The following is a 24,956-nucleotide window of genomic DNA, read 5'->3' as shown; positions in this document are numbered from 1 at the left end:
GGGATCCATATGCAACTATCCCCTTAAGGACGGAGCCCATTTTTACCTTAAGGATCAGCCCAATTTTCAGTTTTGCGTTTTGGTTTTTTCCTCCTGTCCTTTTAAAATTTATAACTCTTTTACTTTTTCACCTGCCAATCCAAATGATATATATATATATATATATATATATATATATATATATATATATATATATAGTTTTTCTATTATTCTACTACTTAGACAAAATGCAAACTTTTTCTTAACAAAATTCATATACATAAATTGTCCTTTTATATTTTTTGCCCTCATAAGGCTGTGCTCACATATGTCTGGCAGAGGTGAACTAAGCCTAGATCTGAACTCAACTGATGCCACAACTGATGACAAGTTGTCATCAGTTGTATGGCATCCGGCATCCATTGTCCTGGTCAAGGATTTCTTAAAAGACAACTAAGAATTGCTACTTTTACATAAAGAATAGAAAACTGATTTCAGTCTGGTTGAAGAAGATTGATGTGAAGGAGAGCAAAATTCTGCCAGTTTCGTTGGTGTTGGTGTTTAGGACAGATAAAGTATTAGCGGAAAATTTGTTGTTGAAACTTTTGTTAATATGTGTCCAAAACTCGAGGTGGGAGATTACATTTTCGGAGATTTTTTGATAAATAAAATATGTAGAAAACTAGACAGTAACCTTATCATTTAGAGACATTTTTTTACATGATTTCTTTTTTTTATTTTTTTAAGAAAAATCCCATTGGAAAAAATAATAAAAGATTAAGAGGTTCATTTGCAGTGGTATTTTGAAGGGTACTGAACATTTTAATAACCGTGTCAAATAATTCTTATTTCAGGCTGTTAATGGCTGATTCGGCATTAATCATACTCGGAGCATGCTCTGTGGATTAGGGATTGATATTAATTTCATGCTTTTAATTCACAGTCAAATCTCACAGCTGTGATTTGAAAGTTTTCATTGTGTCCCAGAAAATAGAATAATCTATGCACTTTTCAATTATCACCTCATTTTATTAATTCTTGCATATGGGTTGAGGGAAGAAGATAAATACTGTATATACCTAGTGACAAGAAATAACAAAAAGAATCTCTCTGACTATTTTCTAAAATGGATTATATCTATACATGAAAGACATAGAAGGAGAAAGGACAGCTACCACTGTACTCCGCATGCACGGAAGTGCTGGGAAGCCATGAATTTAGAGTATATGCAAAGAGATTTCTGCACCCTTTTGCTAGGCAATATAAAAAATCCACAATAAACTGCAGGAAAACTAATATTCCTGCACTTTATTATGAATTTTAATATTGCCTAATAAAAGAAGAAATGTTATTCCTCGATGAGTGGATGCTGGCACCTCACACATGCTAGTTGAAAACCCAACCAATACAAAAAACAATTGAAGAGGTCGCAACATAGCCCCTTTTTTAATTGAAGTTGGGTACAGCTCTAAAAGTGTTGGGCGCAGCTCTAGAACAGCTCTAAAAGTGTCGTCTGGCACCAAGACATAAGCAGCCCAGCCTTTTGATCCTGTAAGTTGAGAAGTGGGGCTTCCTCTGGGAATTTGAAGGATATGTCAATACTTGAACAAGTGTGTGCTGAAAGAGGACACTGCCCTTAGGGATTGACTGTGCCCTGAACGGGTGTACTTGATCTGCACCAATGTTTAAGTAGGGGATATGTGTCAATGTAAACTGCAGATAAATGGAAAGACTTTCTAGCAGAACATTGCCCAGGGGAACACACTGCCTCTTCCAGCAGGCCTTCTTCCCATAGTACATCATGATGCCATTTCTTGGATGGATAAGCACTGCACACATGGCTGTCCACCATGTGTGAAAGAAAAACTGATTCTTCAGACCCGACCATCTTCTTTCATGCTCTATGGTACTGTTTTAATACCCTCATGCCCACTGTAGAGTCATTTAGTGGTGGGCAATGGTCAACATCAGACTTGTGACTGGTCTGCAGTGCTGTACACAGCAAGTTTCAATGGATTGTGTGTTCGGATACCTTTCTATCATAGTCAGCATTAACTTTTAATGAATTTCTGCTAAAGTAGCTCTTCTGTGAGACAAAGCGGGCTAGTGTTTGTTTCCCCTGCACATCAACTAGCCTTGGCAGCTATTTCTCTGTTGCTGTTTCACCAGTGGTACTGGACCACTTTTGGTTGGTGCTACCTACTGCATAGTTACAGATCAGCTCATCTATAGACATACCAAAGACTCTGGATGGCGCACAGATGTTTTCCTGGTAGACACTTCCATGAAAATGTTCCAGGCAATACTGTAGTGAAATCTAGCATCATAAGTACATTCATTAAAAGGTCAGACTTTATTTTAGATAGTAAATAAAAAGCTCATCTGGAAGCTTACTGCTAAAGCAGTTTAAACTTACCATCCCATAAGTCCTGACGTTTTGGGGAAGCTCTTACCCAGTCTAGCCATCACTATTTTCTGCTTGTGAAAGTCACTCAAATCCTTGCACTAAATCCTAGCTGTTGGCTTGTGACATGTTGTATACTGTACTTCCCTTTTACAAGTACCACTGAAAAAATAAAAAAACTGTGCTATTTACTTTACCAGTTTTATTGTTATGGCTGATTGGTATATGTTTCGATTGTAATGTCTGCTGCAAGAGTAAATGTAGGCACTGGGATATACCATAAATAAATGGCTTCCTATGTTATACGTAGAAGTCTGGGTTTATCAGAGTTAAAGGTCCTCTATGTTAGTAGACCACCACTCTGGCTCATTCAGGAAACCCCCTAAATTGCTTCTATTTAATGCAGTGACTATATAATGCATTTGTGATGCAGATCAGAAGGGAGCTGGCACCTAGTACCTCTGCCACTTTGCCGGCATAGAAAGAGAACAGAGCTAGGATTACATGGCTTCGTACACCTTCTTTGGGATTGGAGTCCCGCAGGTCCTGCAGGTCCCAATTAAAAACTTGCAGGTGGGGGTAAAGAAATGGTACAGGGAGTACTGTCTCTAAAAGCTGTGACAAAATGCTTGCAGGATCAGGTAGGATTGGACACACATGTTGCAGGAGCAGCAGGTGAAACACACACCTTGTGGGAGCTGGCAGTATTGGACAGAAAGCCAGCGGGAGCAGTCAAGAGCAAGATTGATGAAACAGTCCCGTACATGGTTCTACTGTGTAGGGAAGTGAATAGGCACTGAACTGCAGTAACTCAGCATGGCCACTATACAATATATGGAGCTGTCTGCGTCCAGCTCTGTTCACTGAGCAATCTCTGGCAAACAGCTCATCAGCATGGTGTCAGGTGTCGGCACCCCCCCACCGATCAGATAGTTTTAACCTATATTGAAGATCATCAATAAATTCAGTTGGTCAGCTATGAAGCTGACTGAATTGTTACAAACTGCTGTATGTTACGGACAGTATTAGCTGGGACTCAGGATAGGTATAAGCAACGCATTTATAAAGTTACTCAACTTTTTATGCTGGTTTATTTCATACATAAACTTTAAAATAGTGTAGAAAGGTGAGCTTACACTTTAAGCCTCAAAGCGTAAAAAAAGACTTTGAACAGTGAAGATTGCAATCAGAAAGCACAAAATAAATGGTGCAGTTTAGCTCAGATATATGGAGCTGCTTAAACTCCAATCTTCTACTCCAGAAGATAAAAGGCTGGAAGAAGTGCCTACATATACTGAGAAGTGCATTGTACGAGTGCAAGAGAGGAATGTTCCTTTCTGTCTTTGTCTTTAATTACACTTTGACTGTACGTCACACACTCACTAATGGCAATTGCTCATTTTGTGCTGCTGTGTAGATACGGGCTGGGACTCCTCAATCTAAATATTTATTTTTTCTCACTCTAAATGATAATGTGTATATAAAAAAATAAAAAAAAACTCACACGCTACATTGGAAGTCATCACAAATCATGGAAAAAAAGCTCCCCTAATTGCATTTTTAATAACATAGCACCTGCCTTTTTTGTTACACAAATGAAGTAAACAGATGGTATCTTGGTTAGGTGACAATTAGTCATTTCCAAAGACCCTGTATCATTATCATAGAAAAATTTCCATGTATTCAGAAGAGTGTGGATTCAGCAAGAGAAATGTGCAATACATCCAGAGGTGCAGCACGCTTGTATAGACGTTTTGCAATTTTCAGTCACATGAAGGATTTTAATTAAGTTAAAATAAATCTTCTGGTGCACAATACAAAGTAATCATGCAGGGTAATTATAAATGTCCTCCTCCGGTTATGGCTCCATGTGCTTCATTTTACAACAGAACTAAACTTCTGTCGAGGAACCTATTTTAGGGCCTATTTAAGTTTCCTGTTTTGTATTTGTCTGGACAATTTATGTTATACTTCACCAGTTGATGCCATTTTTTTTTTTTGAAAGGCAAGCATCAAAATTCCAAACTTTATATGTCAAACTGGTGATGGAAAAGCCTTAGTAAATACCCCTTATTGTTCACTGTTATAAAAAAAAGTAACTTAAAGTGCATCTGGCATCTAAAATAATCTTGTGAAGCTGCACATACAGTGCACTAGGGCTTCACAAGCCCCGCCTCTCTGCTTTATAGTCAGAGGCGGGGCCTGAATCCACTCTGCTCTCTCTGGCTACGTTGCCAGATTGACACACAGAGTTCACCTGTCCTCAGCAGCTCTGTGTACTTTTACTGTGCGTGTACTGGCTGTCAATCACAGCACAATGTCACCAAGAGAGCCTGTGCTCCCCGGAGCAGAGGGGACCCTAGGCCTTATCTCTTCAACTGGTGACCGACTCCTTCAGGACATCATTTGTAAGTATAAATCAGCCTGATTTATAAATGCACATACACCTAGAATAGACTTGTGAATTCCAAATGAATAAAAACCTGTGCAGTAAAAAGTGGAGCCTCTGAAAAATGAAAGAAGCAATCTGATAGGTAGCTATAGGCAACCACATCTCTCTTCCCCAACACAGGTTTTGATCAATTTCAAAGGATAGGGGATAAGATGTCAGATCGCCGCGGTGCCGCTGCTGGGGAGCCCTGTGGGATCCCCGCTGCGGCACCCCGCTCTCATTACTGCACAGAGCGAGTTCGCTCTGCACGTAATGACGTGCAATACAGGGGCAAGAGCATCGTTACGTCACGGCTCCGCCCCTCGTGACGTCACGACCCACCCCTTTCAATACAAGTCTATGGGAGGGGGCGCGGCGGTCGTCACGCCCCCTGCCATAGACTTGCATTAAGGGGACGGGCCGTGATGTCACGAGGGGCGGAGCAATGACATCACGCTGCTCCGTCTCCTGTATCGCCCGTCATTATGCACAGAGCGAACTCGCTCTGTGCTGTAATGATAGCGCAGTGCTGCAGCGGGGATCCCGGGGGTCCCCAGCAGTGGCACCGCGGCGATCTGACATCTTATCCCCTATCCTTTGGATAGGGGATAAGATGTCTAGGGGGGGAGTACCCCTTTAAATGAGTTCTCCGGGATGTAAAAATTGTGTTTCAGACTGGCGGCAGTAAAAAAAATAAAGGTACACATACCTGCTGCCGCTCCCCAGGTTCCTCTGGTAACCCGCTTCGGCCTTTGCTGCGATCCTCTTCCTGGTTGCTGGTGGTCATAGAGTCATACTGCACTCAGCCAATCACAGGCCACAGCGAAGTCCCTGCCTCAGCCAGCGATAGGCTGAGCGGCAGTGTGACGTTTTTGGTCCCAGAATCAGGCAGAAGACCAGTGCCAAGGATGAAAACGTCACACTGCCGCTCAGCCTAAATTGGCTGAGCTGGTTTGGAATGGCCGAGAAGTCTATATTGATTAAAAACAATGTATATTCATGTTATGGTCATATGTGTTAGATGCTGTTGTGTTTGATATTGGTTAGCCAGCAAAAAAATAGTATAAAACATTTGGGCATAGTAACCCTATCATCTGAAAATTATTAGAAAATGTTAGTGTTAAAATGTATCTATATTATCTATATATATAAAACTCAACGTGTGTGTATGTATGTATGTATGTATGTATGTTCCAGCATCACGTCCAAACGGCTAAAGATATTAACATGAAACTTGGCACACATGTTACTTATATGTCAACAACAAACATAGGATAGGTGATTTAACTCTCACCCCCATTTGCCAGGGGCGGGGTTTATGTTTAAAGTCCCATACAAGTCAATGGGAAATATATGTTATTGCATAACTTCCAAACGGCTTGAGATATTTTGATAATACTTGGTCACATGTTACTTATATATCCACTTAAAATATAGGATAGTTAATTTAACCCTTAACTACCCTCATTTGTGAGGGTCGGGGTTTTGTTTAAAGTTCCATGCAAATCAATGGGAAATGTGTGTTCCCACATAACTTCCTTACGGCTGGAGGACCGGGATAGGAGGACCAGGATAGGAGGTCGGGATAGGAGGACCAGGATAGGAGGTTGGGATAGGAGGTCGGGATAGGAGTACGGGATAGGAGGACTTGATAGGAGGTCGGGATAGGAGGTCGGGATAGGAGGTCGGGATAGGAGGACGGGATAGAAGGACGGGATAGGAGGACGGGATAGATGGACTGGATAGGAGGACGGGAAAGGAGGACGAGAAAGGAGGACGGGAAGGAGGTCGAGATATGAGGACGGGAAAGGAGGGCGGGAAAGGAGGATGGGATAGGAGGACAGGATAGGAGGACAGGAGAGATGGAAGGGATAGGAGGACGGGAAAGGAGGACGGGAAAGGAGGTCGAGATACGATGACGGGATAGGAGGTCGGGATATGACAACAATATATGAGGACGGGATATGAAGTCAAAAGCTTCCTCCTTTGTTTATTTTCCTCCCCAACAAGGATTAGGAAGGAAAAACTGGGCAACGTTGGGTACTCAGCTAGTTACACATAATAGTTTATTTTTATTTTTGCTTTTAATTTATTGATTTACCTTATATGTTTAATATTTCTGACCCAAAAAGGATTTTGTGAACTTCTTTGAGCCAATTTTATGTATTGTTGTTTTGTAGTTGCTAGAAGTTAAAGGGGTTATCCACCACAGGGTCACTTTAGTACTTACCCACCAGACATTGCTGCTTTTTGTGAAATGGCTATTTCCTGTTGGAGTTACCTTCCTCAAACTACAAGTCCCAGGATTCCTTGTTTGTAAGTGTAAGTTCACTTTTCTCCTTCCCATACATCAGCCACCCAACCCTTTGCAGCACACCTGAGCTAAAATTTTCAGCAGTGCTTTGGAGAATGAGCTATCACTCCCCCAACTCCCAACCAGTGGTCGCTCCACCCATTAAAGCAAATATGCTCCTTTCAACACCTAACTAGTGATGTAATGTCTAGGGTCACACTGCAACCTGAGAAAACCTGAGACAACACTCATTTTGTATGCTGATAAGAATGAACATCAGGGCAAAGAGCACATAAGAATTGCGAGACCACCATCAAACACAGGGACATACACTATATTATGAACTACACTTGTTTTTCGACTAAACTGAAAGTAAAGCTATCCAGGCAGCTCAGCAGAGCTGATCGGGACTATCGCAACAGAATTGCGATGTCCTGATCAGCTTACTGGATGATGGGAGGATCCTCACCTGCCTCTTCGTCGTCCAATCGGAGATCTACTGCTAGGCTAGAGAGCAGGCTAGAGAAGCATGGTGCTGGTAACACTGATCAATGCTATGCATATGGTATAGCATTGAACAGTGTATGTAATCAGAAGATTGCATGGTATAGCCTCCTAAGGGGGCTAAAACATTTTTTAAAAAGTGGTAAAAAAAAAGAGAATACATGGGAATAAGCCCCTCTAATAAAAGTTTAAATCACCCCCTTTTCCTATTTTTTAAATATAATACTGCAATAAAAAAATAATCATATGTGGTACCGCCACATGCGTAAATTTCAGAACTATTAAAATATAAGGTTAACTAAACCGCACGGTCAATGGCGTACACGTAGAAAAATACCAAAGTCCACATTGGTGATTTTCTGGTCACTTTATATTCCATAAAAATATTAATTAAAGCGATCAAAAAGTCCCATCAAGACAAAAATGGTACCGATAAAAACTACAGACCACGGTGCAAAAAATAAGCCCTCATATAGCCCTGTGTGTGCAAAAGAAAGAAAAAAACATTATAGGGGTCAGAAGATGTCAAATTTTAAACATACTAATTTTGGTGCATGTAGTTATAATTTTTATAAAGTAGTAAAATAAATAAAACCTACATAAATTGGGTATTCCTGTAACCGTATGGACCTACAGAATAAAGATAATGTCTCATTTTTACCGAAAAGTGCATTGCGTAGAAATGGAAGCCCTAAAAAGTTGCAAAATGTATGTTTTTTTTTTTCATTTCACCTCACAAATAATTTTTTTTTATTTTGCCGCAGATTGTTATAAAATAAGTACTGTCATTACAAAGTACAATTGGTGATGCAAAAACAAGCCCTTATATGGGTCTGTAGGTTCAAAATTGAAAGTGTTATGGTTTTTAGAAGATGAGGAGGAAAAAACGAAAATGCTGAAATGAAGATTGTTTTGAGTCTTCAAGGTGAAAATGGGCTGAGTCCTTAAGGGGTTAAATAACTAAACAAGGGATGACTACTAATAGTCTAATAAACAGTATGTACTTTATATACAGTCATGTAATGGGCCTGTGATGGTCATTTCTATCAGTTCAATCCTGGCACCTAGCTCCTTCCTAGGTGAAGAGAGTAATTGTTTCCTAGTAAAGGCTTTGGCTAGACTTATGCGCTAAACCGCAGTGTCCACTTAAAATGTTCATGTTTCTACAAATATCGTTTACATTTACAGATTATGCCATTAATATCTATAACTGGCATCATCGATCAAGATTAATGATAAAATAGTATTTTCATCATTTATTCTTGATCGTTTCCTGCCTTGATACCGGCTCCTCATCATCATCACAAAAACTTACCTGTGTAAATGAGATTTTATTTCACCATTTAAATTAGATAACAGATCATTTTCAACCACCAAATTAAAGACCGCCCGTTATATTTAGTCTACGCATGAACATATACACCTGCAATAATAACGTGATAATTGTTTTTGCCTACCTGATAGTACATGAAAATACATTCCCCGCGGCTTTAATGGAAACCATGATTTATGCAATCAGCTGAGGTGCCCGCTACGTAAGATGGAGTTGGCAGGTTCATCTGTAATCAGGATCTCGCCGTGCCCTAATCACATGACAGAGCTCTTCTGTTCTCCTAATGTTCCTGTCATTAATGAATGGTAAAGGGCCTAAGAAGAAATCTGATAAAGAGGAACTTAAGTATAATCTAGTTTTCAAGCAGTCATTCCAGCTTTTTGCCGGATAAATACCAATGACAAAAAATTCTATCTCTTAGAAATTGTCCCTCTAGTCTTACAGTAAAGGTACAGTTAAGAAAACTTCTTCATATGATTCCCATGAAACATATGTGTCACGATGCCGGCTGGCAGGAGGTGGATCCTCTGTGCCAGAGAGGGATTGGCGTGGACCGTGCTAGTGGACCGGTTCTAAGTCACTACTGGTATTCACCAGAGCCCGCCGCAAAGCGGGATGGTCTTGCTGCGGCGGTAGTGACCAGGTCGTATCCACTAGCAACGGCTCAACCTCTCTGACTGCTGAAGATAGGCGCGGTACAAGGGAGTAGACAGAAGCAAGGTCGGACGTAGCAGAAGGTCGGGGCAGGCAGCAAGGATCATAGTCAGGGGCAACGGCAGGAGGTCTGGAACACAGGCTAGGAACATACAAGGGAACGCTTTCACTGGCACAATGGCAACAAGATCCGGCGAGGGAGTGCAGGGGAAGTGAGGTATACATAGGGAGTGCACAGGTGAACACACTGATTAGAACCACTGCGCCAATCAGCGGCGCAGTGGCCCTTTAAATCGCAGAGACCCGGCGCGCGCGCGCCCTAGGGAGCGGGGCCGCGCACGCCGGGACAGGACCGACGGAGAGCGAGTCAGGTACGGGAGCCGGGGTGCGCATCGCGAGCGGGCGCCACCCACATCGCGAATCGCATCCCGGCTGGAGGCGGAATCGCAGCGCACCCGGTCAGTGGATCTGACCGGGGCGCTGCGGGAGCGAGAGTGTAGCGAGCGCTCCGGGGAGGAGCGGGGACCCGGAGCGCTCGGCGTAACAGTACCCCCCCCCCCCTTGGGTCTCCCCCTCTTCTTGGAGCCTGAGAACCTGAGGACCAGATTTTTATCTAGGATATTGTCCTCAGGTTCCCAGGATCTCTCTTCAGGACCACAGCCCTCCCAGTCAACCAAAAAGAAGGTTTTTCCTCTGACCTTTTTGGAGGCCAGTATCTCCTTTACAGGAAAGATGTCTGAAGAACCGGAGACAGGAGTGGGAGAGATAAGTTTAGGAGAGAAACGGTTGATGATGAGTGGTTTAAGAAGAGAAACGTGAAAGGCATTAGGAATACGAAGAGAAGGAGGGAGAAGAAGTTTATAAGAGACAGGATTAATCTGGCACAAAATTTTGAAAGGACCAAGATAGCGTGGTCCCAATTTGTAGCTGGGAACACGGAAGCGGACATATTTAGCGGAGAGCCATACCTTGTCTCCGGGAGAAAAAATGGGGGGAGCTCTTCTTTTCTTATCAGCAAACTTCTTCATGCGTGATGAAGCCTGTAAGAGAGAATTTTGGGTCTCTTTCCATATGGTGGAAAGATCACGAGTTATTTCATCCACAGCGGGTACACCAGAGGGCAAGGGAGTAGGGAGGGGGGGAAGAGGGTGACGGCCGTACACCACGAAAAATGGGGATTTGGAAGAAGATTCAGAAACTCTGAAGTTATACGAGAATTCGGCCCATGGTAGAAGATCTGCCCAGTCATCCTGGCGGGAGGAAACAAAATGCCGTAAATAATCACCCAGGACCTGGTTAATTCTTTCTACTTGCCCATTGGATTGAGGATGATAAGCAGAAGAAAAGTTTAATTTAATCTTGAGTTGTTTACAGAGAGCCCTCCAGAATTTAGACACGAATTGGACGCCTCTATCCGAGACGATCTGCGTGGGCAACCCGTGAAGACGAAAAATGTGTACAAAAAATTGTTTTGCCAACTGAGGCGCAGAAGGAAGACCAGGAAGAGGGATGAAATGTGCCATCTTGGAGAATTGATCAACGACCACCCAAACAACAGTGTTACCACGGGATGAGGGTAAGTCTGTAATAAAGTCCATACCAATCAGAGACCAAGGCTGTTCGGGAACAGGCAGAGGATGAAGAAGACAAGCGGGCTTCTGGCGAGGAGTCTTATCCCGGGCACAGACAGTGCAGGCTCGCACAAAATCCACAACATCCGTCTCCAGAGTCGGCCACCAATAGAAACGAGAGATGAGTTGCACGGATTTCTTGATGCCCGCATGACCTGCGAGATGGGAGGAGTGACCCCATTTGAGGATTCCGAGGCGTTGGCGTGGAGAGACGAAGGTCTTCCCTGGAGGAGTTTGCCTGATGGAGGCTGGAGAAGTGGAGATCAGGCAGTCAGGAGGAATGATGTGTTGCGGAGAGAGCTCTACTTCCGAGGCATCCGAGGAACGAGAGAGAGCATCGGCCCTAATGTTCTTATCGGCAGGCCGAAAGTGAATTTCAAAATTAAATCGGGCAAAGAACAGAGACCACCTGGCCTGGCGAGGATTCAGCCGTTGGGCAGACTGGAGATAGGAGAGGTTCTTGTGATCGGTGTAAATAATAACTGGAAATCTTGATCCCTCCAGCAGATGCCTCCATTCCTCAAGTGCTAATTTAATGGCTAGTAGCTCTCGATCCCCGATGGAGTAGTTCCTCTCCACCGGAGAGAAGGTCTTAGAAAAAAACCCACAAGTAACAGCATGCCCGGAAGAATTTTTTTGTAGAAGGACCGCTCCAGCTCCTACTGAGGAGGCATCAACCTCCAATAGGAAGGGTTTAGATGGGTCAGGTCTGGAGAGCACGGGAGCTGAAGAAAAGGCAGACTTGAGCTGTTTAAAGGCGTCTTCCGCTTGAGGAGGCCATGACTTAGGATTGGCATTCTTTTTGGTTAAAGCCACGATAGGAGCCACAATGGTGGAAAAATGTGGAATAAATTGTCTGTAATAATTGGCGAACCCCAAAAAACGTTGGATAGCACGGAGTCCGGAGGGGCGTGGCCAATCTAAGACGGCAGAGAGTTTGTCTGGATCCATTTGTAGTCCCTGGCCAGAGACCAAGTATCCTAGGAAAGGAAGAGATTGACATTCAAACAGACATTTCTCCATTTTGGCATAAAGTTGATTGTCACGAAGTCTCTGAAGAACCATGCGGACATGCTGGCGGTGTTCTTCTAGGTTGGCAGAAAAAATCAGGATATCGTCCAGATACACAACAACACAGGAATATAAGAGATCACGAAAAATTTCATTAACAAAGTCTTGGAAGACGGCAGGGGCGTTGCACAGGCCAAAGGGCATGACCAGATACTCAAAGTGTCCATCTCTAGTGTTAAATGCCGTTTTCCATTCATCCCCCTTTCTGATGCGGATGAGATTATAAGCACCTCTTAAGACCAGTTTGGTAAAGATGTGGGCACCTTGGAGGCGATCAAAGAGTTCAGAGATGAGAGGTAGAGGGTAGCGGTTCTTTACCGTGATTTTATTAAGACCGCGGTAGTCAATGCAAGGACGTAGGGAGCCATCTTTTTTGGACACAAAGAAAAATCCGGCTCCGGCAGGAGAGGAGGATTTGCGGATAAAGCCCTTTTTTAAATTTTCCTGGATGTACTTAGACATAGCAAGAGTCTCTGGGGCAGAGAGAGGATAAATTCTGCCCCGGGGTGGAGTAGTGCCCGGGAGGAGGTCAATAGGACAGTCATAAGGCCTGTGAGGAGGTAGAGTCTCAGCTTGTTTTTTGCAAAAAACATTCGCAAAGTCCATATAGGCCTTAGGGAGACCGGTTACAGGGGGAGCCACAGGGTCACGGCAAGGAGTACTGGTAACCGGTTTAAGGCAGTCCTTGAAACAAGAGGGACCCCAACTCTTGATCTCCCCTGTGGACCAATCCAGGGTTGGGGAATGGTGTTGAAGCCAGGGTAGTCCAAGGAGAATTTCGGAAGTGCAATTGGAGAGGACCAAAAACTCAATTTTTTCGTGGTGAGGTCCGATGCACATTAGGAGGGGTTCCGTGCGGTAACGCACGGCACAGTCCAATCTTTCATTGTTAACGCAATTGATGTAGAGAGGTCTGGCGAGACTGGTAACTGGGATGTTGAACCTGTTGATGAGAGAGGCCAAAATAAAGTTTCCTGCAGATCCGGAGTCCAAGAAGGCCTTAGTGGAGAAGGAGAAGGTAGAGGCAGATATCCGCACAGGCACAGTAAGACGTGGAGAAGCAGAGTTGACATCAAGGACTGTTTCACCTCTGTGCGGAGTCAGCGTACGTCTTTCCAGGCGGGGAGGACGGATAGGACAATCCTTCAGGAAGTGTTCGGTATCGGCACAGTACAGGCAGAGATTCTCCATGCGGCGTCGTGTCCTCTCTTGAGGTGTCAGGCGAGACCGGTCAACTTGCATAGCCTCCACGGCGGGAGGCACAGGAACGGATTGCAGAGGACCAGAGGAGAGAGGAGCCGGGGAGAAATAACGCCTCGTGCGAACAAAGTCCATATCCTGGCGGAGCTCCCGACGCCTTTCGGAAAAACGCATGTCAATGCGAGTGGCTAGATGAATAAGTTCATGTAGGTTAGCAGGAATTTCTCGTGCGGCCAGAACATCTTTAATGTTGCTGAAAAGGCCTTTTTTAAAGGTCGCGCAGAGGGCCTCATTATTCCAGGAAAGTTCTGAAGCAAGAGTACGGAATTGCACGGCGTACTCGCCAACGGAAGAATTACCCTGGACCAGGTTCAGCAGGGCAGTCTCAGCAGAAGAGGCTCGGGCAGGTTCCTCAAAGACACTTCGAATTTCCGAGAAGAAGGAGTGTACAGAGGCAGTGACGGGGTCAATGCGGTCCCAGAGCGGTGTGGCCCATGACAGAGCTTTTCCAGACAGAAGGCTGACTACGAAAGCCACCTTAGACCTTTCAGTAGGAAACTGGTCCGACATCATCTCCAAGTGCAGGGAACATTGTGAAAGAAAGCCACGGCAAAACTTAGAGTCCCCATCAAATTTATCCGGCAAGGATAGTCGTAGGCCTGAGGCGGCCACTCGCTGCGGAGGAGGTGCAGGAGCTGGCGGAGGAGATGATTGCTGAAGCTGTGGTAGTAGCTGCTGTAGCATCACGGTCAGTTGAGACAGCTGGTGGCCTTGTTGCGCTATCTGTTGTGACTGCTGGGCGACCACCGTGGTGAGGTCGGCGACAACTGGCAGAGGAACTTCAGCGGGATCCATGGCCGGATCTACTGTCACGATGCCGGCTGGCAGGAGGTGGATCCTCTGTGCCAGAGAGGGATTGGCGTGGACCGTGCTAGTGGACCGGTTCTAAGTCACTACTGGTATTCACCAGAGCCCGCCGCAAAGCGGGATGGTCTTGCTGCGGCGGTAGTGACCAGGTCGTATCCACTAGCAACGGCTCAACCTCTCTGACTGCTGAAGATAGGCGCGGTACAAGGGAGTAGACAGAAGCAAGGTCGGACGTAGCAGAAGGTCGGGGCAGGCAGCAAGGATCGTAGTCAGGGGCAACGGCAGGAGGTCTGGAACACAGGCTAGGAACATACAAGGGAACGCTTTCACTGGCACAATGGCAACAAGATCCGGCGAGGGAGTGCAGGGGAAGTGAGGTATACATAGGGAGTGCACAGGTGAACACACTGATTAGAACCACTGCGCCAATCAGCGGCGCAGTGGCCCTTTAAATCGCAGAGACCCGGCGCGCGCGCGCCCTAGGGAGCGGGGCCGCGCGCGCCGGGACAGGACCGACGGAGAGCGAGTCAGGTACGGGAGCCGGGGTGCGCATCGCGAGCGGGCGCCACCCGCATCGCGAATCGCATCCCGGCTGGAGGCGGAATCGCAGCGCACCCAGTCAGTGGATCTGACCGGGGCGCTGCGGGAGCGAGAGTGTAGCGAGCGCTCCGGGGAGGAGCGGGGACCCGGAGCGCTCGGCGTAACAATATGTAAGTTCTACAGGTCCTCCATAACGTAATCAGCTTGAGTGAGTGAGTCCAGAAGTGATGTATTGGACATACAATCAATGCCATGGCTTCTGTATTCAGTGTGACACAGGCAAGATATTGCTTTTTCTTTTAGATCAATTTTACAATCCTCATTCATTTATCTGAAGACATGCATTATTCTTGTCTGCTTATAGTACAGAGCTTTTCATTTTCTCTTGTCCACCCACTATATATGTAATGGTAGCTCAACCTGAACTTACTATTAATTGTGAATAGAAGCAATAATTTGACAAATAAGAACATATTAAATATAATAACCTAGAAAAAAAATCCCCCCAAAATGGGACATGAGTCACTCAATAAAATCCCAGAAAATAAGTCACACCTACTGGTTACTGGTACAAGGGCAGGCTAGGCTCCTATTCATATTATGATGCAGATCAGCCATAATGCTAGATACGGGGTGGTAAAATACTGTTGAACAACCACTCACACACCTTCTATTCAAGAGGGGGGTAGCTGTTTAGTGTTATAGTTGCGAAAAGATAAGGCAATATATACAGGGTAACAGTTACATGATAGCATGTAGTGTACCATGTTGGCTTTCATCCTATTAGTGACACCCATACTATTCGATCATCTTATATGTGCACCCCACAAAGCACTGGAACCCTGGGCTCCTCCAGCATCACAAGGCCAGACCACATCTTAAAAAATATATACCATTGTACCATATTCCATATGACCAAAAATACTTTTTATTTGATATTTTGGCACAAATACACAAGCTGACAACCCACGTCAAGTTTCCTCAGTCTCTTGCAAATCCCTACACTAACATTATAGAAAAAACACAGTAAAAATTGGACATCAGTATTTTGCACCTGTGCGACCCCCCCCCCCCTTATATAGCATTGTGGCTGATCTGCATCATAGTTGGAATAGGTACCTAGCCTGCCCTTGTACCCGTAACAAGTAAATGTGGCCTTTTGTATAGTGCTTGCCTATTTTTCATGCTCTTCTATCCAGGAAGTCTCTGGATGGCAACCATTTACAGCAGTCATAGGATGCAAATAATATAATCTCCAGTAGTGTAAATGAGACAGGTCTGGCACTGCTAGGCAAGCTATCTCAATTCTGATGTGGGAGAGGTTTTCATCACAAGGTTGCCCAGGTTTGTCAGGTTTGGAACGACAACATCCAGCACACAAGGTTTTCCAAAGAAGACAAAGATGCAACACTCTCCATCTATAGACTTCAGACTTCTGCTTTATACAAACATATGCAGTACAAAGTGGGAGGTTAAAAAACATGGTGGGAGTACTCCAAAGGTGAAGACTTCCCATAGATAAACTTCACATTGATTTTAAGGCGGAGTCTGTCTGAAAATCACCACAAAATCTACCTAGTATAAACCCCCCAGTTCAATGAGATTTTCACTATTTTGTTCACAAAGAGTAATTTCTGTTGGAAATTTGCTATGTTGATCCAAATTCTGCCAGAAGAATTTACATGTCAACGAAATCCCATAAAGTCAATGAGAATTAGCATTTTTGCTCAAAAATCTCTGCCAAATTCAGCACCAAATAAGTACTCAATTGTGCTGCAGTTTAGCAAAAACATTTTTGCGAGGAAATATTCCTTGTCATTTTCCTTAGTGTATGCCCTAACCATTGATCCTACTGATCTTCATGACAACTATGCAAACATGCTCTAACAGTTTGATGTGCTACCCGCACAGTAGTCTGATCCTGCAGTCATGCAATACTTTCTTCCCTCTACTTTCACCTCTGAGCATTTTAAAAGTATCTGTTAGTATTATTCATAAAGCATCCATAAAGTAAAACCCCTGTCGAATGAGGTAAATTACATTCATTATCTATGATAATGTTGTCTGTCCATTATGGATCAGACATCAAGTGATCAGTCAGATGTTGAAGTTGGTGTGTTGGAAGCAGAAAAAATGGCAAGCGTAGTTTTCTGAGTGACTTCGATAAGGGTTAAAGGGGTACTCCGCCCCTAGACATCTCATCCCCTATCCAAAGGATAGGGGATAAGATGTCAGATCACCAGGGTCCCGTGGCTGGGGACCCCTGGGATCGCCGCTGCGGCACCCCGCTATAATTACTGCACAGAGCGACTTTGCTCTGCGCATAATGACGGGCAAGACAGGGGCCCGGAGCATCGTTACGTCACGGCTCCACCCCTCGTGATGTCACAGCCCACCCCCCTCAATACAAGTCTATGGGAGGGGGCGTGGCGGTCGTCACGTTCCCTGCCATAGACTTGCATTAAGAGGGCCGTGATGTCACGAGGGGTGGAGCCATGATGTCACGCTGCTCCGTCCCCTGTATCGCCCGTCATTATGCACAGAGCGAACTCGCTCTGTGCAGTAATGAAAGCGGGGTGTCACAGCGGCGAACCCGGGGGTCACCCCCAAGCAGGACCCCGGCGATCTGACATCTTATCCCCTATACTTTGGATAGGGGATAAAATGTCTAGGGGTGGAGTACCACTTTAACCCCTTAAGGACCAGGCCATTTTACACCTCAGGACCAGAGCGTTTTTTGCACATCTGACCACTGTCAATTTAAACATTAATAACTCTGGGATGCTTTTAGTTATTCTGATTCCAAGATTGTTTTTTCGTGACATATTCTACTTTAACATAGCAGTAAAATTTTATGGTAACTTGCATCCTTTCTTGGTGAAAAATCCCAAAATTTTATGAAAAATTTGAAAAATTTGCATTTTTCTAACTTTGAAGCTCTCTGCTTGTAAGGAAAATGGATATTCCAAATAAAAAAAAATTTGATTCACATATACAATATGTCTACTTTATGTTTGCATCATAAAATTGACGTGTTTTTACTTTTGGAAGACACCAGAGGGCTTCAAAGTTCAGCAGCAATTTTCCAATTTTTCACAAAATTTTCAAACTCACTATTTTTCAGGGACCAGTTCAGGTTTGAAGTGGATTTGAAGGGTCTTCTCATTAGAAATACCCCACAAATGACCCCATTATAAAAATTGCACCCCTCAAAGTATCCAAAATGACATTCAGTCAGCGTTTTAACCCTTTAGGTGTTTCACAGGAATAGCAGCAAAGTGAAGGAGAAAATTCACAATCTTCATTTTTTACACTCGCATGTTCTTGTAGACCCAATTTTTTTATTTTTACAAGGGGTAAAAGGAGAAAATGTATACTTGTTTTTGTAGCCCAATTTCTCTCGAGTAAGGACATACCTCATATGTCTATGTAAATTGTTCGGCGGGCGCAGTAGAGGGCTCAGAAGCGAAGGAGCGACAAGGGGATTTTGGAGAGTACGTTTTTCTGAAATGGTTTTTGGGGGGCATGTTGCATTTAGGAAGCCCCTATGGTGCCAGAACAGCAAAAAACCCTCACATGGCATACCATTTTGGAAACTAGACCCCTTGAGGAACGTAACAAGGAATAAAGCGAGCCTTAATACCCCACAGGGGTTTCACGACTTTTGCATATATAAAAAAATAAAAAAAAATTTCACTAAAATGTGTTTCCCCCAAAATTTCACATTTTTGCAAGGGTTAATAGCAGAAAAGACCCCCCAAAATTTGTAACACCATCTCTTCTGAGTATGGAAATACCCCATGTGTGGACGTCAAGTGCTCTGCTGGCGCACTACAATGCTCAGAAGAGAAGGAGCGCCATTGAGCTTTTGGGAAAAAAATTGTTTGGAATGGAAGTCAGGGGCCATGTGCGTTTACAAAGCCCCCCGTGGTGCCAGAACAGTGGAACCCCCCACATGTGACCCTATTTTGGAAACTACACCCATCACAGAATTTAATAAGGGGTGCAGTGAGTATTTACACCCCACTGGCGTTTGACAGATCTTTGGAACAGTGGGCTGTGCAAATGAAAAATAACATTTTTCATTTTCACGGACCACTGTTCCAAAAATCTGTCAGACACCTGTGGGGCGTAAATGCTCACTGTACCCCTTATTACATTCCGTGAGGGGTGTAGTTTCCAAAATGGGGTCACATGTGGGTATTTTTTTGGGGGGGTTTATGTCAGAACCGCTGTAAAATCAGCCACCCCTGTGCAAATCACCAATTTAGACCTCAAATGTACATGGTGCGCTCTCACTCCTGAGCCTTGTTGTGCGCCCACAGAGCATTTTACACCCACATATGGGGTATTTCTATACTCAGGAGAAATTGTGTTACAAATTTTGGGGGTCTTTTTTTCCTTTTAACGCTTGTGAAAATAAAAAGTAAAGGGCAACACCGGCATGTTAGTGTAATTTTTTTTTTTTTACACTAACAAGCTGGTGTAGCCCCAACTTTTCCTTTTGCTAAGGGGTAAAAGTAGAAAAAGCCCCCCAAAATTAGTAGTGCAATTTCTCACGAGTACGGAGATACCCCATATGTGGCCCTAAACTGTTTCCTTGAAATACGACAGGGCTCCAAAGTGAGAGAGCGCCATGCGCATTTGAGGACTAAATTAGGGATTGCACAGGGGTGGACATAGGGGTATTCTATGCCAGTGATTCCCAAACAGGGTGCCTCCAGCTGTTGCTAAATTCCCAGCATGCCTGGACAGTCAGTGGCTGTCCGGAAATGCTGGGAGTTGTTGTTTTGCAACAGCTGGAGGCTCCTTTTGGAAACACTGCCATACAATACGTTTTTCATTTTTATTAGGGGGACAGTGTAAGGGGTGTATATGTAGTGTTTTACCCTTTATTATGTGTTAGTGTAGTGTAGTGTAGTGTTTTTAGGGTACATTCGCACTGGCTGGTTACGGTGAGTTTCTCGCTAGAAGTTTGAGCTACGGCGAAAAATTTGCCGCAGCCCAAACTTGAAGCAGGAAACTTACTGTAAGCCTGCCCGTGTGAATGTACCCTGTACGTTCACATGGGGGGGGGGGGGGGGGGGGCAAACCTCCAGCTGTTTCAAAACTACAACTCCCAGCATGTACTGACAGACCGTGCATGCTGGGAGTTGTACTTTTGCAACAGCTGTAGGCACACTGGTTGGAAAACCTTCAGTTAGGTTCTGTTACCTAACTCAGTATTTTCTAACAAGTGTGCCTCCAGCTGTTGCAAAACTACAACTCCCAGCATGTACTGATTGCCGAAGGGCATGCTGGGAGATGTAGTTATGCAATAGCTGGAGGTACGCAACTACAACTCCCAGCATGCCGAGACAGCTGATTGCTGTTTGGACATGCTGGGATTTGCAGTTTGCATCTGGAGGGCTACAGTTTTAGAGACTACTGCAAAGTGATCTCCAAACTGTGGTCCTCCAGCTGTTGCAAAACTACAATTCCCAGCATGCTCTGACAGCAAACAGTTGTTTGAGCATGCTAGGAGTTGTAGTTTTGCAAGATCTGGAGGGCTACAGTTTAGGGATCACTATATAGTGGTCTCAAACTGTAGCCCTCCAGCTGTTGCAAAACTACATATTCCAGCATGCCCAAACAGCTGTCTGGGCATGCTGGGAGTTGTAGTTTTGCAACATCTGGAGGGCTACAGTTAGAGACCACTGTATAATGGTCTCAAACTGTACCCTCCAGATGTTGCTAGGCAACTCATCGGCTTCCGTCGGATCCAGCCGCACGTCATCGCCGCCCGCCGATCTCCGTCGCCTGCAGCCTCCGACGCCCGCCCGGATCGGTAAGTGGATCTTCGGCGCCGGTCCCCGTCATTTCCCTGTCCTGCCCTGCCTATTGTGGGAGGGCAGGACGGGGAAAACGAAAGTAAACCCCCCGCCCCCGATCTGCTATTGGTGGTCGCTTCTAGACCACCAATAGCAGGGATAGGAGGGGTGGCACCCGTGCCACCTCACTCCTATCGCTTCAGGGGGATCGTGGGTGTCTTAGACACCCGCGATCCCCCTTACATTCCGGGTCACCGGGTCACTATAGACCCGTAATGACCCGGAATCGCGCAAATCGCAAGTGTGAATTCACTTGGGATTTGCCGCGATCGCCGACATGGGGGGGTCTGATGACCCCCCTGGGCATTTGCACGGGATGCCTGCTGAATAATTTCAGCAGGCATCCCGCTCCGATCCCTGCCCGGCGCACGGCGGGGACTAAAACTGCCCATGACGTAAATGTACGTCCCTGGTCCTTAAGACCCAGGGTGTCGGGACGTACCGTTACGTCATGGGTCCTGTAGGGGTTAAACTATGCTGACTAGATGAGTTTAGAGCTTCTCCAAAATGGCAGGTGCCAGAATAAAGAGTGCGTTTCAGCTTACATAACAGAGTACCCATGCTGAGTAGAATAGGTAATCTCTGGGAGTGGATGCAGTTTTTAGTGGTTCCTCTATACGTGCCATATTTTGCTGTGCCATATTTTGCTGCTGCGTATCAATATCTGCTGCATACCTCATAAAAAAGTGTTAGATATAAGTCAACTGTGATTGGTGTCTATCTGACTTCTGTATTGCGACATTATTGTTATTTAGAAGCTTATGTTTATTGAAATATTAGAGAAAATAATGTAGAATCCAATGTTAGGCACACTGTAATTTCTATAGAAATGAACCCACACACTAGAACAAAGAATCATTAACTTGCTAGACGCCTACCACTTACACAACGACACAGGTACTGTAGCACAGGTTTGTTTTAATAGCTGAACATTTGCTTAACTAGCAGTTCTGCTATGTAACCTGATACAGTTATATACATTTAGGGACCTATCAAGGACTTAATAGTGTGAAAATTTGTAGTTGCAAGATAGTTCATACTGACTAGTAATCCTATCATTCTAGTATGGCCATCATATGACTAAGTTGCACTGGGAGCCTTTCTACCTCCTTCAATATGCATCCTGTAAATAGCTGGTAGGTTGCTTCTAATCAAACTGATCTTATCTCATCTACTTTCTTTTCTCTCCCCCTACCATCTCTATTAGCAGGGAGGGCAGACCTTATACACCACGGCTCAAAGTGTGGATAGTGAGGAAATTACACATAAGGCAGTTTTCAGGGAGAAGGGGAATCCTACAAGCTATGTATAAGTTTACAGAGAGTGGAGAGAACCCAGAAGGAGGGGAAAATCACACAACCCTTAGCATCAGTATACATCACCAAAAGGAAAGGAGGTCCTCTCCAGCTCTAGGAAAAAAGTAGCACTGAGAGCTAGTGAAGACAGTCACATTCTGAAGCCTCATATTTGACATCCAGCATATCTTACTGGGAGAAGCACACAACTCGGGAAAACTTTGAAACTAGGAGCAGGTTGCAAACTGAATATCCTGGAATGTTTTTTTTTTATATCAACATTCTTCATAGCCTTTCAATCTTTAAACATCAGCTCAAAAATAATTAGAAGGTGACACAATTGTACCTATGACATATTTATTGTGTGTTTGTTTTGGTCTTTTTTTTTATTTTTTTTATTTTTGGGAGAATTTGGCACAGCCAATACTGCCTCAGAAAAACAATTACCAGGCCTGAATAACTCTTGCTTTTGAGTACACTAATGTCCTATCAAACTTCAACAACAATAACTTTGAGAGATGAAATAGCAGTTCCCCTCACATAAGAAAGCTGAGAAGCTTTCTCCATAGGTTAAACGCTCAAAGGCATACTTTTGTGTGTTCTGTTAATCATAAGTGTCCCAGAGCCATAAGGACAATGAATAGTACATGAAGTCACAGAAGACGTGTTAAATAAATTAGAATCAAAAGACCTTTGGAGAAATGATTTCTTACAAGCCACAGAAGACCAATGTAGTGTCCAATATCACTAAGTTTAGGGTGTTTACTAATTGTAAGGGTGTGTAATCGTTTATTAGTTGTTGTGAATAGTAAAAAGGGGGTTTCTCTGCGTCATAGGTTAATGAACTGATTCCCCAGGATAAACCCTGTACAGGGGCAGATAATAGCATGTTTATGCTGCTGCCCAGGACCTAAGGCCCCAAGAGGCTCATGGCTGCCCAACCACCCTTCATCTTAAACTATGTGTCACACGTCACAGACAAAAACGAAAAAATTATTGTTTTAAGCTGAAAACCATAGCAGCCATGGGAGTCTGGCTGTTGTATGTTGCAGTGCAAAATGACAGTGCCAAGTGTTTTCAGCAGCACACGGCTTCTTCCAATCAGATACAATATTAACTCTTAGTAACCCACTTTTTTACAGATCTGCAGCAGTTGTGGTCATTCTAATGTGAATAATAATTTTAAATATACAATATTTGGCTTAAGTGGATTATTTAATATCTAAAATAAGAAATTATTTAGTGAGTTTCACATAGCACCTGTATAATATTTCAATAGCTTTTTGGGTCTAATCACATGGTGCGGGCTAATTGGAGTTAACTGCAACAGTAACCACAAAGTGCCACAGTTTTGCTACAATTTCACCAGAACTGCTGTGTTCACCAAGTTTTGAGTTCCTGGAAGATTGAGGGAGTCATCATATAAAACCAGAATAGATTTCATGTCTTGACCAGTCAAAATATATACTGTCAATACAAGACCCGACTGGGAATGGTCACAGAAGATGAGGAGAAGCTGTTTTTTTTTAGGTAGTTGCAAAGGGTTCATACATCGTTGAGACGGTTCATTTGAATCAGTCTTATAATGACTGTCAAGCCAAGACTTCCTATATTTTTCTTTAGTATGGATTTTATGAACCAATATAGGACACCCTTTCTACAATCAAAGAAATGTTGGCAAAAGGCTGAAAGTGGGAAAGCCAGAGGGTCAGGCTGTCAATGTCTTCGCAACGAAGGAGTAAGACAAGTATTAGGACATCCTGCCCCAGGAATGGAGCTGACATGAACCAGCAGCAATGGGGGACATTTCTATTTTTGCTTTGAGCCCATAACTGTTAATGTCCAAGGATGCACAACAGTAGAAGGGCCTTTTTCTCCACAATACATACCGCTACTCAAATATCCTTCTCCACATTTGAACAAACTGCAGCTTGAAAAATCCAGAAAAGTAGCCTACTACCATAATGCAGCAGAGTGTTCAGTAACAGTTATCTGTGGTTCATCTCTTCATCATGGTGAACATATGATTTATATAGCATAAGTGACATTTGATCTTATTTGTACAGTATTTCCCACAATGTACAGGGTGGGCCATTTATATGGATAAACCTTAATAAAATGGGAATGGTTGGTGATCTTAGCTTCCTGTTTGTGGCACATTAGTATATTTGAGGGGGGAAACTTTTCAACATGGGTGGTGACCATGGCGGCCATTTTGAAGTCGGACATTTTGAATCCAACTTTTACTTTTTGAGTAGGAAGAGGGTCATGTGACACATCAAGCTTATTGGGAATTTCACAAGAAAAACAATGATATGCTTGGTTTTAACGTAACTTTATTCTTTCATGAGTTATTTACAAGTTTCTGACCACTTATAAAATGTGTTCAATGTGCTGCCCATTGTGTTGAATTGTCAATGCAACCCTCTTCTCTCACTCTTCACACACTGATAGCAACACCGCAGGAGAAATGCTAGCACAGGCTTCCAGTATCCGTATACACTGCTATATACTACTATATACACCGCAGGAGAAATGCTAGCACAGGCTTCCAGTATCCGTAGTTTCAGGTGCTGCAGAATGGGCAAAGCAAGAATTGGAACAGGATGCTCAGTTTACGCAGAATATTTTGTTCAGTGATGAGGCAAACTTTTATGTGAATGGTGAAATTAACAAACAAAACCACCGCTATTGGTCTGACACTAACCCACATTGGATAGATTCCTCCAAGACTGTTGGAACACAAAAATGTATGGTATGGTGTGGTATATGGGGTACAAAGATAGTGCGGAAATTGCTACATGATGATGTGTTTCCCTCTTTCTGCACTGAAGCTGGCACGTTCCCTGAGTTTTTCCAGCAAGATGGTGCACCACCACATTAT

At 44.0% G+C, this 24,956-nt stretch overlaps 1 protein-coding gene and 1 long non-coding RNA gene across 3 annotated transcripts in view; one reads left to right on the top strand and one right to left on the bottom strand.

Moving 5' to 3' along the window:
- CSMD2 (CUB and Sushi multiple domains 2) overlaps positions 1-24,956 on the top strand; it is a 1,018,208-nt gene that overhangs the window by 572,200 nt on the left and 421,052 nt on the right. The window lies entirely within an intron of this gene.
- LOC130356015 (uncharacterized) overlaps positions 1-24,956 on the bottom strand; it is a 45,455-nt gene that overhangs the window by 11,971 nt on the left and 8,528 nt on the right. The window contains exon 2 of the long non-coding RNA XR_008888739.1: positions 9,069-9,270. This is a non-coding gene — a long non-coding RNA (uncharacterized LOC130356015). The remainder of the gene's footprint in view (positions 1-9,068; positions 9,271-24,956) is intronic.

Source organism: Hyla sarda, chromosome 2 (assembly GCF_029499605.1).
Source record: "Hyla sarda isolate aHylSar1 chromosome 2, aHylSar1.hap1, whole genome shotgun sequence".
In the NCBI taxonomy this organism is placed as follows: domain Eukaryota; kingdom Metazoa; phylum Chordata; class Amphibia; order Anura; family Hylidae; genus Hyla; species Hyla sarda.
The sequence above is the reverse complement of the archived record's forward strand: the minus strand, read 5'-3'. Positions and strand labels throughout refer to the sequence as shown.